Consider the following 17,369-nt stretch of genomic DNA (forward strand, 5'->3'; position numbering starts at 1 on the left):
GCAAGCCATAGACACATTGTGGGCTTGTTTTGTTCCTTAAAGGCTTTATAATAGGAACAAGCATCTCACAGTAACATGTCATCGCGGGGCAAATACAATCTGGTTGGAGTGAGTGCCTGAAGCCTTCCTCCTCTCAAATCTCTGCCTTGATCAATAAAAGATCACAATGAGGCGGCTTAGAGCTTAATTATTTACTATTTCTGTGCTTTCGTATAAGAGAAATTTTCTAAAGAAATCAAACTGCCTGCTCAGTGCCATATGGAGTCAATATCCTGTGCTCTACGAGGTGTTAATGAATTAATTAATCAACTAATGGCAGCAAAGGTCTTCAGAGACCATGGAGGCTCAGCTCCCAAAGGGAACACTTTTCACTCATGTTGGTGATAATTTTAAAACACTCTTATTTTTTAAAAATACTGGATAATGTCTTAGCCAAGAACTCGTTAGATTATGCATATTTTCAGTGTGGATTACGTTGCAATGTCTTTCTATGTTGTTTTTCTTGTCAGTTTCACTTTATAAAGCCAACTCCCAATTATCTGTAGAAACAGAAGAATGTGAGTCTACAGAGAATGGAAACACCTCCTCTCGGTCAGTCAGAGGCCACAACTTCCCCTTGGCTGAGGCTTTCTGCTGAGTCTTTTGTTGCACAGCTCTTTCCCCTTGGGTAAGAGTAACAAGGAACAGGGAAATCCAGGAAACAGAAGAAAACAATCAGAAAGCCACATCCAAAATACTCCACACACTGAATTATGAATCCTCGACATTGTATTAATCATAACCAAAGGCAAGAAGGGTAGTTATTCCTAAAAGCAATAAGAGATGCACAAGAAGATAGTTATGGAGTAACAGGAGAAATGAGGATTTGCTTTTAAGGAAAAGTGGTGGGATGGAACTAGCTGTCAAGGAAGACCACAAAGCCTGATTGGAAGATTTTTTTTTTTAGGTAAGAAATAAATAGGGTGATAGTACATTGAGTGAGAGGCAAGCCAGCTGGAGGCATTGAGACAGCTTGGCTGATTTTTACAAGATTCCCAACCCTTTCAGTTAGAAGCATTAAAGAAGAGATTAACCAGGTGAGAAGAGGGATGGCAGGTCTAGATATAAGAGATGAGGCATAAAGAAGATTATGATGGTCCTTGATACTCACTGAGCAAGACACCAGTAGTGGATGGTGGAGGCAGAAATCTCACTGTGTTTGTTTTAAAACCACGTTTTATCGAACGCTTTCAAAGTGAAGTTCTGGTCCAATCTGGGATTTGAATGATCACCGAGGACTTTTATCAAAACTGTATCAGTCTTTGGGCTGTACACAGGTGTCAAAAGTAGCATAAATGTAATGAGGAGTGAGTGCATTACCTCCAGCTCAGCTACCCGAAAGGGGGTGGGGGACAAGTGGATGCACAAGGCCAGAGATGTAGACAGGCTGTCTGGCAAATGACAGTATGAGGCTCTCATGCCAGGCCAACCTAGGATATTCCCTCCCTCTCTCTCTCTGTCTCTCTCTCTTTCTCTTTCCCTCTCCCTCCCTCCCATTGAAAAGAAAAGCATTGAAATTGGAAGGGCAAAGGGGCACTTTAGCTGCCAGAGCTGAGAGATGTGATCTTGGCATTGCACTTGGAATTTGGAATGAATTTTTTTCATAGAAACATTGATGCAGATGGTGATTTAGACCCATCAGGAGGGCAGGGTAAGTGTGAAAACAACAAACTCTGGGGCCAAAGAGACAACAGGGTCTTTAAAAAAAAAAATACACACTGTGTGTCCTTGGGCAAGTTCCTTAAGCTGAGTTTGTTTCCCTTTGACATAGAGTTGTTGTGAGAATTAGATCATCAAGTTAAGATAAAAAGATGGAGTAGAGAGTCAGGCACATGAGAGAGGCTCAGCAAGTATTTAACCATATTAGTATGGTTAGTAAATGACAAGGCTACAGCACATTATGGAATGTGTGGGCTTTTGTAGTCTAGACTTGGAACTCAACCACTATTGTTTCCATAAGAAAAATCATTCTGAGTTTAAGCAACCCACTTAAAAAAGTTATATTCCCAAATTAATTTACAAATTGGGCACTGTCTGTTCTTGTTTTTTAGCATCCTATGCAGATCTAAAATCACTTGATACATTTAAGAACATAAAATGTATTATGTATAACTTGGTTGCTCATAAAATTATCATGTTCGGTATATTTAGAGATGTGAGGACTGGTGAAGAAAGTCAGAAATATGTGGGGGGTTTATTTTCCCTTTTTTTCAGTTTGGGGAAAAAAAACACTAAAAGTTCTAGAAATAAAAATTCTTGAGGGTTTTTCATCCTTGCAGTGACCTAACTCTCCTCTCCCAGACAAGGAGAATCCTGCAGCGTGAGACACTGCCCCCAGTCAGAGGACCAGATGGGGAGACAAGTGAAAAGGGGCCACCATGAAGTTCTCTGCCAAAGAGTCCTTGTCATTTCTTTGATGTTTTGTGAATGTCTTGTTCCCCTCTAACAGAAAAAAGGACTTGGTATTTATCAGGTTGCTGCTTTAAAGGTGCTCCTTTCTGAACCACTGAGGAGGATTCAAAGAAGGTTTGGAGAACCCTGTCCCATACATGTCCTCAGAAGGGGTCAGCTGTTGTGGGATCTATGTGGGTGCCTGAGCTGGCAATTGGCAACTATCTATTAAGAAATAATTCTTCATAATATGTGGTACATACATATAATGGAATACTACTCAGCCATAAAAAAGAATGAAATAATGCCATTTGGATGTACTTGAGAGATTATCATACTAAGTGAAGTAAATCAGACAGAGGAAGACAGATAGCATATGGTAACACCTGTATCTGGAATCTAAAATATGACTCAAATGAACTTATCCACAAAACAGAAATAGACTCACAGAAAACAAATTTATGGTTACCAATTGGGAAAGTGAGGTGGGGGGGGGGATAAATTAAGACTTGGGATTAACATATACACAGGCCTATATATAAAATAGATAATGAACAAGGATCTACTATATAACATAGGAAACTACTCAATATTCTGACATAATCTATACGGCGCAAAGAATCTGAAAAAGAATAGATATGTCTATATGTATAACCAAATCACTTTGCTATACACCTGAAACTAACACAACATTGCAAATCAACCATACACCAATAGAAAATAAAAAATTTTAAATAGAAAAAATGAGAAATAAGTCTTCATAAAAGAGGCTAAGTTGAGGAAAGAAGAAAGTGAAGGCAAAAATGGTGACTGTATGTCAGTTTGGAATCCTTTCGGCCTCATGTAATAGAAGACACAACACAAAAAAACTTTCAAATATGTGTTTGCTGGCCATCTGTATATCTTCCTTGGAGAAATGTCTATTCAGGTAAGAGCAAATTTTAAAAGGGCACTTATCTTATATAACATGAAGTTTGGAACTGGTGCATATTCAGTTTAATACAGTGGCTCAATCATGTCCTTGGGCACCCAGGTCCTTTCTGTTTAATTCTGACTCTGCCATTCTAAGCTTGTTGCCCTTTGTTTTCAGTCTTGAACTCTCATGGTGGCAGAATGGCTGCAGCAGCTCCAGGCATCACACCCTCACACAAATATGTCCAAAGGCCTAGAGAAAACATCCTTTTCTTGTGTCTCCTTCTAAGAGTAAGGAAAACATTCCCAAAAGTACCACCACCCTCACTTCACTTCTATCTTATTGGCCAAATTCTATACTGGTAAGCAGAATATAATTAACATGGTTGATTTGTACTAATAGAGACTTACCTCCTGGGGCTGAGAGGAGGCCCAGTGCATGATGGCCGGGCACCTGTACAAAATTGGTTCTGTTAGTAGTCAAGAGATGGATGTGGGAAAGCCAGGGAAAGATGGCACACCCCATTGGACCATGGCATCTTCTGTATAGTCACTGCCAAAGAACAAAACCCTTTCTGAAATGTTCATTCAGGGCAGGAGACCAGAGTGGGAATTGAATCCTCACAAGCCTTTACCTCAGCCACTGTCCCAGGAACTGTATGATCTGAGGGTCTTATTCAGCTAGAAAGGCCCAGTCCCTGGGTTGTTCCAGGGTCCATTACTTCAGTCCAAAAGGTCTGAGAGCTTTTAGGGACCAATGGACAATATTTTTTTTCTCCACAATCGAAAATAAAGATTCAGTAGTTTCAGAGGCATTTCTTATTAAGGTCTGAACTCATTCTTCCCTAGGTATTTCAGAGCCATTAAATCCTCAGAGATGAGGCACTGATGATAACTACTTTCCCTGGATGGCTTCTGATGTCAGTGGCAGGGGCAATCCTGCATTTCCAGGCACTCTGTTCATTACTATGATAGGCATTGTATTTAAAACTAATTCATTAGGATGATATTTCATATTACATTAGAGAATGCACTATATAATCCAAATGTGAAGGCGATGAAAATTTCTCTTCCTCTCTCTTACCTGCTGCTGCAAAATGAAAGGGCACCATCGACCTGTAAAAGGCAACGACCTCATTCACTTTAATAACCTCTACCCTTTTGCCCGTAATACGTTCAGTCTAAATCTGGGGAGAAGAATTTATGGGACCACTTAGGTTCTAGTCCACCGTCACCTTTAGCAACCTTAATTAATCTTAGAGATAATCACTCCCATCTCTTCAAAATGGACCAAGTTAATTGGCATGGAGATCTCTTGAAAATTCTCTCCCTTCAGATATTCTACAAGTTTCTAAAAAAAAGCCCCTTAGTATAAAACTGAAGATTTGAGGTTTGCCCGCTGGTGGAGATTTGCAAAAGACTCTAAAAGGTGACCTATACTTGGGTTTATTTTCTTTAGAGTTTTAGGTTAGTGCCACTTTAAGAGACTAAGGATTGTTCAGAGTAGGGGAGGGGCACCAAAGAGCCAGCCATCAGCACCCTCACCAGTCAGAGCAGCGTGGTGGTCAGCACAGCACAATGCCAAGGGCACCAGAAAATCCTTCCAAATATCTTTTCCTGCTCTAAAATGCTGCAATTTTCCAAAAATGCAATAAGTTTCTAAGAATATTCTCTAAGAGATATAACACTCCCATAATGTAAATTAACTCTACGGTATAACTGACCATTAATGGATTCTTCCATGCAAACGGGTTGTCATCATGGAAAGGGGGCATCTGAGAAGGAGAAAAGGACATAAAAACAGAAGTTGAAAGGAGAGGATGTTTTCCTGAATCCCCCCTGAATTCCTGGTCTGTCCCTGGCAAAACTGGAGACAGGTCAAGCAAAACTTATTAAATAAAGCAAGAAATCAGGGATAAATCCTGTTTCATATTAAGTGAAAAACCTTCTTTTGACACACCAGAACAGAATCATCTGGCATGGCCATGCCCCACGCTCCACTGTCCTCTCTCACTATTTCGATCAGCTAGTCCAAGCCTTTTCTGATCTATCACATGACCACTGCCCTCTTCAAACTCTCTGAGCCAAGGATGGAAAATTGGTTTCATCTTATGTGTCAACTCCAACAGCTTGGTAGTGGCTCCTTGGAGTGTGTCAAGAATTGAAGAGTGTCTGTGATTTTTCTCTTTCTTGCAAGTTGATAAGTTGGCCTGCCATAGTTTTATGGAAGCTAGCAGAAAGCATGAAACTCCTGGGTCAGAGATGAAGGATCATTTATTACTCACCACAATCATAGCCAAAGTATCAGCATTTTCCACCAGTTCCTCAAGCCTCAATTTTCACAGGGCTACATGAAGAAGGCCAGGTGACCACTGAAGACCTAATAGGTTGTGTTATGGAAGAGGAACCCTGAGATTAGAGAGCCCAAATCTTTATAATGAATTTGAGTATGCTTGCTCTTTGCTCTAGGGAAGATACTATCTTCTCTATCTTCCAAGAATTTAAGCAAACCTGTCCTTTGCTTAGAAGGAGATACTATATCTTCCAAGGTTGGTCACTATATAACTATCCTTCAACAGGTAGTCCAAAGCAAAGGGTGGTGAGTGTCTTGCTCAGGAGATGGGCAAAAATACAAGAGACCCTCAGGATTGTCTTAGAGCAATATCCTTCATTTACACAGCATCTTGTCTTCTGGAGAACTTTCTCCTCCCTCTTAGCCACTTCAATCAATTAGATGAAATGAGGCTGGTTCCAAATCCACTCCATTTGTCTCATGCATTTAGTTAAGACTAGTATCAATAGGACTCCAAGTAGCAGACCCAGGCAGCTAAACAAATCCTGTAAACCAGCAGGGTCTACCTTAGAGAACCAGGTGGCTTCTTCAGTTTTATGTTAAACTTTCATCTTAGGTCAAGATATTGATCCAGACAGGGAAGTGTAGTGATTGCTCAGATTCCATTTTGGCTCACAAGAATCACTAAAGCGATTCTACCAATAACCCTGGCCAATAGATTGAGTCTAACCTGAGTGCCTTCCAAGACCGAGGTATTGTCACTAATCACCTGAGCTAACATCAAGGATGAGTTGGTGATGCCTGTCTTAGGGATAACTACCTTCAGGGTGTGCATAAATAATCAGTCAGTTATCTTCTAGGATGCTTCCCCAAGGGGCACAGGGTAACTTTCCCATGGAGAAGTCACCACGGGACTGAGGGCTACATTATCTGCTGGTGATATTTCCTTAAACATTTGAAAGTCTCTTACAACCATGCCTAAGGTGAAAGTCTCTGAATTCAGCAAGATGTTAGGCCTTCTTTTTAATGCTAAGAAGCAGAATAGACAGCAATTTGTCCTTGACTCTTTCCCTTGACAAGGAGATTTAGCACTGTGAATTTGCCAAACTTGCCCCAAGTATCTTTACTTTGGAAAAGATTTCTGAATTTTTCAAGGTTTCTTAGCCACTTCTCTTGGCAGAGATGTGATAGCCAGGGCTTTTGATTGATTCTCTCTCTTTCTCTTTGTCTTTTTTTCTTCCGTGCCTGTGGTGTGTGGAAGTTCCCAGGCCAGGGATCAGCCTCATACTCCAGTAGTGATAATGTCATATCCTTAACCAGCTGATCCACCAAGGAACTACAGAGCCTTTGATTCTGAGGCTTCTGACTTGCCAACTGTATTAGTCTGTTAGAGCTGACATAAAATACCCCAGACTGAGTGGCTTAAACCACAGCAATATATTTTCTTACAGTTCCGGAGGCTGGAAGTCCAAGAACAAGATTTTGGCAGGCTGGCTTTCTCCTGAGACCTCTCCTTGGCTTGCAGATGGCCAGATTTTTACTGGTTTTCACATTTTTTTTTCTTTTTCTATGCACACTGACCTGTGGGGTCTCTCCCTCTTCTTATAAGGACACTGGTTCTATTAGATCAGGGCCACACTTTTACGCCTCATTTAACCTTAATTAGCTCTTTCAAGGCCCTATGTCCAAGTACAGTCACATTGGAGGTTAGACCTTCAACATTTGAATTTGGGGCACACAATTCAGTCTATAACACCAGCCAAAGGGACATCATCCAACTGGTGAAAGCTGTGGACATAGGATAGAGGCACACTCATGAAATTGTGGTAGCAAATGGCACAGGAGTGCATCTGGGGAGAAGAAGACCTAGACATGGTAATACAAGCTGACCTTCATTCCCAGATGTCAGCGGTATGAAAAAGAAAGTGTTCATAAAGTCTGAGACAAGATAACAAGTGCCAAGTCTGTGTACTACACACAAAAGCTGACTCTAGGTGCCTTCCCTCTCGCAGGTCTGAGCAGGACAATGACTTGAATGCTCTTGTTCAATAGAGTCATAGAAAACTTGAGTCCCTCCCCTTCCTGAAACTCCGCAGCATGCTGGTTGGTGTGTATGACCTTTGATCTCTCGAAGACAGAGAGATTTCAGCCCTGCTTTTAGTCATCTTCCTCCTTAAAGGAGCTGAGGTCAAAGGAGATAGGGCGAGGGGATTAGGGAGTGTGGAGGGATGGAATGGCTCCATGCCATTAGACAGGTTTTCTCTCTTTTGATTTTGAGCATCATGGTGGCAGCTCAGGGCTCAACCCAGTGAACTTCCAATCTTTTCGGCCTGCCTAACATTCTGTGTTAGGCAGCAAGGTCCTCACAGCTGACACCATCTAACTCAGTACCAGGAACCCTCTCACTGAAAAGCTTCTTTTTCACATCGCTTTTTAGCTGGAGCCATAGCGTTTGCACCCTCTTGCTGACTGAGGCTTGGCTAACACAGATGCACCCTTCTTTGAGGATGCTACCTTCATCCTAGGCATCTGGTATACTAGAGGTCAGCAAAGTACGGTGGATCAAATCCAGCCTGCTGCCTGCTTTTGTAAATAAGGTTTTGTTGGAACTAAGTCACAACGGTTTGCTTACATATTGCCTGGAGCTGCTTTTGTGCTACAGTGAAAGAGTAGAGTAGTTGCAGCAGAGATGGTATGGACCCCCAAACCTAAAACATTTCCTATTTGGCCCTTTATAGAAAAGGTTCCTGATCCCTGTGCTACACCATTACCAACATCACATCCCTTAAGATCTTGCCCAGTTTCAACCAAAGGACTAGGGAGATTTTTCCAGGATGGTAGGACTGGTCACAAGAATCTATATAGATTTCTCTGGTTCCATTTTTCATTCTCCAGTGGGTCATCTTCATTAGCATTGTAAACCCAAATCAGGGCAGTAAGAGCCCAAATACTAGTCAATGTCTCAACTATGGTTTCCCACCCCAATTTGTTTTTCTCAGAAAAAAAAATCTCCCTAAGAAGGCAAAAGTGCCCTTATAACCAGCCAGAACCCACCGCAAACAAACACATAAAAACTCTGAGACCTTTCACTCTTGTCTCTAATAGATCTAAGTTTTGTTTTGTTTTGTTTCATTTTTTGGCTGTGCCCACAACATATGGAGTTCCCAGGCCAGGCACTGAAACTGCACCACAGCAGCCACCCAAACCACAGCAGTGACAATGCCAGATACTTAACCTGCTGTACTACAAGAGAATGCCCTCTAAGTTTGACATATAGCCAGCAGGAGAGACTGAGCTACAAGGGTCTCAGCTATTGCCATTCTTCCTAATACACATGAACCCTCATCCCAAGTGGTCGGCCAAAGCTTCAATGATTTCTGTCTGTTGCGCTCACAAATTTCAGGCTCAGTGTAGGTATGTGCATCTCTGTAACTATTGTTTGAAAGGAATGAAACATCTGCACACTCAAAACAAATCTCAGTACTGGCTGTTAAACAGGGTGGACTTGAGGCTGACCACTGGATTGGTGACAAAGTTCTGGGGGAGAATTAGCAACAACCAGGCACTATTTGGGCAGCTATCTTTGAACTTATTTCCTGCAACCACCTCCCTAGTTTCTCGTCACTATTGACAAATAAAATGGAAAACTAATTATTGTCTAGTTGACCACAGAATTTAAGAGAGCATGTTTGCTACCAATTCCATGGACTTTCCTCAGATCCCTTTCTTAAACCTGTAAGTTTCTCATCTTTCCTCTTCCAGAAAATTATGTTTCTGGAGCAACCCATTCTGATCACCAAAACTGTCAAGAAAGAAGAGGGTCTGAGATTTTACTTTACTTGTAAGCTAACAAATTAACTTAACACAGTTTCATAAATGCTGGTAGAAGACAAGAGATTCCTGGGTCAGAGATAAAAGCCCATTTATTATTCACATCAATAGCAGTAGCCAAAGCATTGACACTTTTATACTAGTCCCTGGACCCTGATTCCCACCAGGTGATATGAAGAGAGCTAGAAGACACCAGAATATGCAATGAGATGTGTTACAGAGGAACTCTGAGCTTCAAGAATCTGAGTCTTTTGTCCTAGAAAATCTTCTCTTTGCTCATGAGGGAGACTCAAATCTCTATCTCCAATGCTCTAAGCAAACATGTCCTTTCTTAGGACGAAAGACTATCCTCTCTCTCCCAAAGCTATTTGCTCTACAAGCAAACTTGAGAAGATAGTTCAGAACAATGGGCAATGAGCCTGTCACTCAAAATATATGCAACCCCATAGAGAATTGTCTCCCAAAAGAGGGCAAATGAGAAGGAGTTATTGCACCCAGGCTTAATGTGATGACCCATTCATGATTTCTGACACTGGCCCCAGAGAAAGTATTGGCAGGATTGATGACTAAGAATGTCACCTACCATATCAGCAAAGGATGTTTGGACCATCAAGCCATTGGTTACTGCAGCTGTTCCCAACAGTGAGCCTTGAGGGAATTCAGGATGGGAAGGAATAGGATACTGGCCCTGGATAGTTAAGGTGCATTTCAAAGGAAGGATTTTAGTGGGCCCAGACTCTTGCATCTTCCCATATATAGAAAAGTGCTAAATTCATTGATTTGAGAGGTCTGTGTTTCTTTAATTAACAGTGATACTTTGACATTCCAACTACCTTGTCGCTGTTGCAAAATTCCTACATATCCTAGCTCCTCCCTTACCTTGGTGGAGTAGTCCTCCAAGAGCTGAGAGGCTGTCTACTGGGCTTAAATCCTTAGTTTTGTCCACTGAATAAAATGCAATTCACAACTTTTAGGTTATGCATTTTTCAGTTGACAGCATTTGTGCCACATATTGCACATTATATACTTATTTACCAAAAAGAAAGATATAAAACTACAAGAACTAATAAGAGAGTTCATGGTCATTATAAAATAAATATATAAAATTAGCTTCCTAATATAAGAACTAGTTAACTAGTTAGAAATGAAAAAGATGACATTCAAAATAGCATTGAAAAATATGAAATTTCTAGAGACAAAGTTAATAAGAAATATGCAGGACTAAATAAAAAGGGCCATATATTTTCACTGAAGGACATAAAAATTAGAATTGAATCAGCTGAGAAACATTCCATGTTCCTGGGCAAGAGAATCTGCTATAGTAAAAATGTCAATTCTTCCCCAAATTCATTTACACGGTTAATGTAATTCTTGTCCCAAAGATCTGAGTGTTAGAGTTTGCAGAGGGAAGGGGTGATTATCCAGGGGAAACACTTGCTTTTATTACTTGAGTACCAGATTGATGGGTTGTTCTCATCATCATTAGTCAGCCATCCTATCTAGTTTGCCGACTTCGCAGGGCAATTTCTTGATCTACAAATCTCTGTGACTTAGAGGGGGCATTAATACAAAAGATACTCTCAATTTCTGCATCTTCTCTCACTAAGAGCAAGTTCTATAGCTGCAGCCTCTGAATCCTTTGCTGAAAGGCCAAAGCCAAAGTGCAAAGGCAAAGCCCTAATTTTTAAGGCTTGCTTTATGGGACCCTCCCACTGTACCCAGAATCCCACAACTGAAACTTCCTCCACAGCAGACCATACGTGTAATAAATAAGGGAGCAATAGAAGTGGAATCAATTGTGGCTCTGGCACCAATGAATCTCATGCAGAGTTTCATTGAGGACCTTTAGTAGCTTTGTAGTATCCTCTGTTTTGATCTTGTAGTGCCAAAAGGAATTGTAGCAGTAAAACGGTTCAGATGACCAGCACACACCCATCATCAGCAACTCCAGAGTTTGTGACCTGAAAATGATTAGGAAAACATTTGACTCTTGATTTTCTTACTCATGGAATGGTTAGTCTCTTCTCCAGAATCCTTTAATGCTAACGTGGAAGCTATCCCCGCAGTCAATGTCATGCCCACCTGCAACTCTTTTGGCTCATAGCTAATGCTGATCCAGCACCTGAGATGAGAGATAAAAGCCCTGGAAAGGGGTCACTTCATGGGAAACGGACTCTCCCCACACTTTCCACACACCACAAAGCAGGGGAGAACACGCCTATCTTTTATAATGGTGAGGAAAGCATTTTCCTGCTCCCTGGTTTCCATGGGGATTACCCCAACTCACATAAAAGTGCAAACTTACCTATTTGTAGGAGTTCTAACCCCCTACATTGTCTGGTTCCAACTCTGATCACATTTATGCAGGATGGCTACATAATTTGCAGGGCCCTGTGCAAAATAAAAACACAGGATGGTTGTGCAAAAATGTTAACAATTTCAAGACAAGAGCATTTCGGGTCTTGCATTTACATTTTAGCATCACCCAGGGTTTGCTCCTTTCAGTTGACTTCTATTTTCTGCAGCTTTTAAGAGGTTAAGCCCCAGCTTGTGTCAGTGGCAAGGATGTAAACAAGAGGAGCACTAACTCCCCCAACTGCTCCAACATGAGTTCAGACATGGGGTGAATGATGTTGGGTAGACAAAAAGAATCTGTGTCTAATCCAATTACTGTCGAAACGGCAGGTAAACAATAGCAGGTGACTGCAGTTACAAACCTAGTGACCCAGCCCTGTTCCAGATTTACAACTTCAGAGACTTGTCACACTGCCACACAGGTAGGAGTTAGAAAGGACAATCAGGCCATCCATCGGAGGTTTCACTGGATGACTGTGGGGTAGGAGAGCCAGGAGGAGGATTCTTGCTTCAAAGAATAGTATCCTGGAATGACACTTAATAGGTCCCGTACAGCCTACAGACATATAGGCATATGTTGTTTGGCTTACAATACTTTTTAAAATTTTTTATTGTACAGTTGATTTACAATATGCCAATTTCTGCTGTACAGAAAGTGATTCAGTTGTACATACACACACACACACACACACATATTCTTTTTTATATTCTTTTCCATCATGGTCTATCCCAGGAGATTGGATGTAGTTCCCTGTGCTAAATGGTAAGACCTTATTGTTTATCCATTCTAAATGTAATAGTTTGCATCTACTAACCCCAAATTCCCAGTCCATCCAACTCCCTTCCCTCTCCCCCTTGGCAAACATAAATCTGTTCTCTATGTCTGTGAGTCTGCTTCTGTTTCATAGGTTAAGTCTATTTGTGTCATATTTTAGATTCCACATATAGGTAATACTATATGGTATTTGTCTTTCTCTTTCTGACTTTCTTCACTTATAAAGTGATCATCTATACTAACATGCATCCATGTCTCTGTGAATGGCATTATTTTACTGTTTTTTATGGCTGAGTAGTATTCCATGTAGCTTATGACACTCTTAAAACTAAAACTCCACCTTAAAAATCTGGATTTCTGGAGTTCTCACTGTGACTCAGCAGATAAGAATTCAACATAATATCAGTGAGAATGTGGGTTCAATCCCTGGCCTCGCTCAGTGGGTTAAGGATCTGGTATTGCTCTAATCTATAGCATAAGTCACAGATGCAGCTGGATCTGGTGTTGCTGTGGCTGTGGCATAGGCAACTCCTAGCCTGGGAACTTCCCTATGCTGCAGGTGTAGCCATAAAAAAGGGGGAAAAATCTAGCTTTCTGTCTTTCATAAATAATTAGAAGAGCTAGAATCTTTGGGCTCACGTCTCTTCATGAAGAAACCAACTAGGGTTGATGGGCCACTGCCCTTAGACATGGCATATACCCCCCAGGTCCCCACAGCCCCCAACCTTCACTATTACTCTACATCAACCTGATTATATACATCTTACCTGGGCTTAATCTTGAGTATATGACCTTCAGTTCCTCATGGGTTCTTCCAACTCTGAAAAGCCACTAAGGACCTCGCCTCTACCATGGACCAACAGTGGACTGAGTACAACTATAGAACAATTTACTAAAATTTCTATAGCCAACTATCAGACTTTCTGAACACCACATGAACATACATAGCTGTAAAGCACCATGCAAGATGACAATGATGATTATGATGATGGTGGTAGTGGCTACCAATGTTAAGCACTTAGCAAGCATAGCATAAAGACCGTATTGTATGTTATTTTGTTTGCTCCTGAGAAATGGTGTGGAGCCCTGACACAGATACCATATGACTTAGGTGTCACCTACTTTCACCCAACTTCAGCCACCAGGTGACACTCTCCTTCCCCCCACTATGCCAGGGCTTATGAAAACCTGCCATGCCAATAGGACACTACATACTGCATTGCCTTAGCAGCCAGGCCACCCCAGCAACTGCCCCTTCCCCACCTGTCTGTGCTACTGAGTCCTGGAAAGCCAGAGTCCTGAGGCCACTCATTGGCTCACTTAATAACCTCTTCATGATGGAATCTCAGAGTGCTCAACACACTGATTAGGGATCAATTCCCCCAACTCAACCTATCTTGGGGCTGCCCACAATGGGAGAGGGGCACTACCAAGGCTAGGTGAGTGGACCATGGGAAGGATCTCTGCAGGGAGCACCCAGGAGCCAAATCTGATTAGCATCCTCACCATCCAACCTCCCAGTCTCCAGACTAGTGCAAGCTTTCCCCTTTTCCCCCTGGTCTGCTGCCTCCTCTCCATCTGCCCCAGGACCTGGCCAGCTGTTGCCCAAAGAAACACTACTAAGTTGCCTCCTGAGATGCTGCTCTGTCCTTTCAGGTTACCTATGTAAGTTCCTTCCTTCAAAGCCTCAGGACACCATAGGCCCAGAACACTCCTCCAGACACTTCTCCTGGCAGTAGGGAGTCTCCCTCCATCTCTATATGGGGTACCAACGTGAGTGCAATATGCTCACAGGAGGCAGTGTTTAGGAATCCTTCTGCAAGCGTTTGAGCAAGAGTCTTGCAGAAGCATTTTGCTCAAACACATACCCATGTTCTTTGAAATATCTGTTCTTCAAAGCTTCAGGACTAGATGGACATGGTGAGCTCCTAGACAAGATTATGGTCCCCAGAAGCCACAAGGGCCACATAATGAGAAAGACTCTTCTTCAGGTGAGGGCTTCCCCAGTGTGGCTGCACCAAAGTAGGGACTCAAATTCCAAAATCAGCTCAACATCTGAGCAACCCAGGGTTTTATCAGTTCCAGCAGAGGGGTTCGGACAGCAAGAGACTGAATCATGGGACTGAACTCAGCAGAGAGTGATTGATTGACTAAGATCCTTATTAGTTCCCAGCAGGTGGGTTCTCACGGAGAAAACCCATGCTGGTCATCAGCACTCAGAGGCCAAATTGCAAGTTCTCTGCTGGGTGACCAGAGAACATGAGCCAGGGCAACTGGATGTTCTTTCAGAGAATTACTTTCCAGCTCCAGTTGCTTGATGAATTACCTTTCTCCACTGGAGGGATATTTTAGTCTGAAAAATCAGGACAGGTCATCTGAAGTCAGATCACACTCTCTTCAGGCAGTGATAGAGGAAATCTTTCAAAGTCTTAGTCTCCTGTGTTCCTTTCTCAATATTCCTTATCCATTGCCTTATCTTCCAAAAGCCATTGCCATTATGTGATCTCATGTTACAACTTCCCAGATTACCACTTGTTCTACATTAGCTACATTTGTGACAGAGACTTCCCAGAATACGGGCAAGGAGAGCCATCTTCCAATCACAATGACTTATGGCTTACGGCTCCAAGCCATCATGTTTTCATTCTTGTAGCTTCAGTTTCCCAGAATGGCATTGCTTAACCTTGTTCTCCAAAGGAGGCAGCTAGAAGGTAATGGAAAGAGACCAGACACCAAAACTGGAAGAACTGGTAAGACAACTTTCCTTAAAAAAGTTCTGTGTCCACAGTTGTAAATGGACATAAAAATGTCTTGCATGCCTAGCTTATTATCAAATGAAAAAGCTCTTTATAAAATGAATGTGCCAAATAAATGTTGGAAGTATAGCTTGTTTTGGGAGTCTCCATGGATTCCAGCTTGAGCACAAAGACTGTGGGGCCCTGGCTCACATCACCATCTTTTACTGCTTCTCTTAAGCCTTGGCAACAACACAGCATGCCCTCCACCACCCGCCCACATGCTACTCTAGCGATTAAAATGGCCAGAGGTAGGCAGGGATGGGAGAGGGTGAATAGCGGACACAGAAAGTCAAATAGACTAGGACTAGCAAGTCGTCTAGTCGTGATCCACTTGGAGGAGCAGGTCTCAGCCAGCACAGCAACAGAAAACCACTGGCTGTTGGCATCTCTTAAATCTTGGCCCCACTACTTATTATCTGTGAGAGCTTGGAAAAGTCACTCAACTTCTCTCAGCCCATAACAGAGATAAAACACCAACCAGGCTCTCCTGAGTATTAGATATGTGCAGCCCCCTGATCCACAGTAGCTGTTCAACAGCTTCCTTCCTTACAAGGCAACACTTCCAGGATAGCCCTCCCTGTTGCAATTAGAACTAAAGTCACTATCCCAGGATCACGAAGCCAAACACTCGAATCCCTATGGGATTCTTTAGTACACTCCAGTGTCTATTGTTTAAAGCAATTAGGAACTCTCTAAAATGGCATGTAAAGTGTTGCAAGAGAAAGGATATGTTCTTTTTTTTTTTAAAGAGGAGGTCCACAGCTTTTTTTTTTTTTGTATTCTTGCCTTTTTTAGGGCTGCTTCCCATGGCATATGGAGGTTTCCAGGCTAGGGGTCTAATCAGAACTGTAGCCGCCGGCCACGGCCACAGCCACAGCCACAGCAACACAGGATCTGAGCTGCATCTGCAACCTACACCACAGCTCACTGCAATGCTGGATCCTTAACCCACTGAGCAAGGCCAGGGATCAAACCCACAACCTCATGGTTCCTAGTCGGATTCATTAACCACTGCACTATGATGGGAACTCCAACAGATTTTTTTTTTTTTTTTTTTTTTGTGCCACATTCTTGGCTTATGGAAGTTCCCAGGCTAGGGGTCGAATCGAAGCTACAGCTGCCGGCCTATGCCACAGTCACAGCAATGTCAGACCTGAGCCATGTCTATGACCTACCCCACATCTCATGGCAATGCTGGATCCTCAACCCACTGAGCAAGTCTAGGGATTGAACCTGCATTCTCATGGATACTAGCTGGATTCGTTTCCACTGTCCCAAAAAGGGAACTCCAGGTCCACAGCTTTTAAAAGTCTCCATCACAATGCCCAGAATCTCCGGTACAATGAATGTTCCTTCCAATAAAAAAAAGACACCTCCAGGCTTAAGGCTGTCACAGACCAGCCCACCCAATGGGTTCTGTTTAATATGTGGTCTTTATGCTTTGAAAATTTCCTAGTCAAATACAGCCATGGTGGGTTTTTCGTTTGTTTGCTTTTGCTTTTTATTTTTTATTTTTTTATTTTTTTGCCAAACTGGCAGCATGCAGAAGTTCCCAGGCCAGGGATCAATCTGGCGCCACTGCCAGAGCCAATATCAGATCCTTAACCCACTGAGCCACAAGGGAACTCTTATTTTTCTAATTTTTTAATTAATTTTTTATATGTTTTGTAAATTTTGAGATAATTATTTATTTAAATGCAGTAGCAAGAAATAATACCAAGTAAGCCTTTTACCCTTTACCTAGTTTTCCCAAAGGTCACATCTCACAAACAAGAGTACAATAACACAGCTAGAACACTCACATTGATACAGTCAAGGAACTGAACATTCCATCACGAAAAGGATCCTTCAAGTTACCCTTTTATATCCATTCCCATTTCCCTTCTAATTTCAACCCCTAGTTTGGAGTAGGTTTTGGTTTGCTTCATTTGGTTGTTCCTGTTGTTTTCCAACCTCATGCAGAGATGGATGGGTT

Source organism: Phacochoerus africanus, chromosome 1 (assembly GCF_016906955.1).
Source record: "Phacochoerus africanus isolate WHEZ1 chromosome 1, ROS_Pafr_v1, whole genome shotgun sequence".
NCBI classification, from domain to species: domain Eukaryota; kingdom Metazoa; phylum Chordata; class Mammalia; order Artiodactyla; family Suidae; genus Phacochoerus; species Phacochoerus africanus.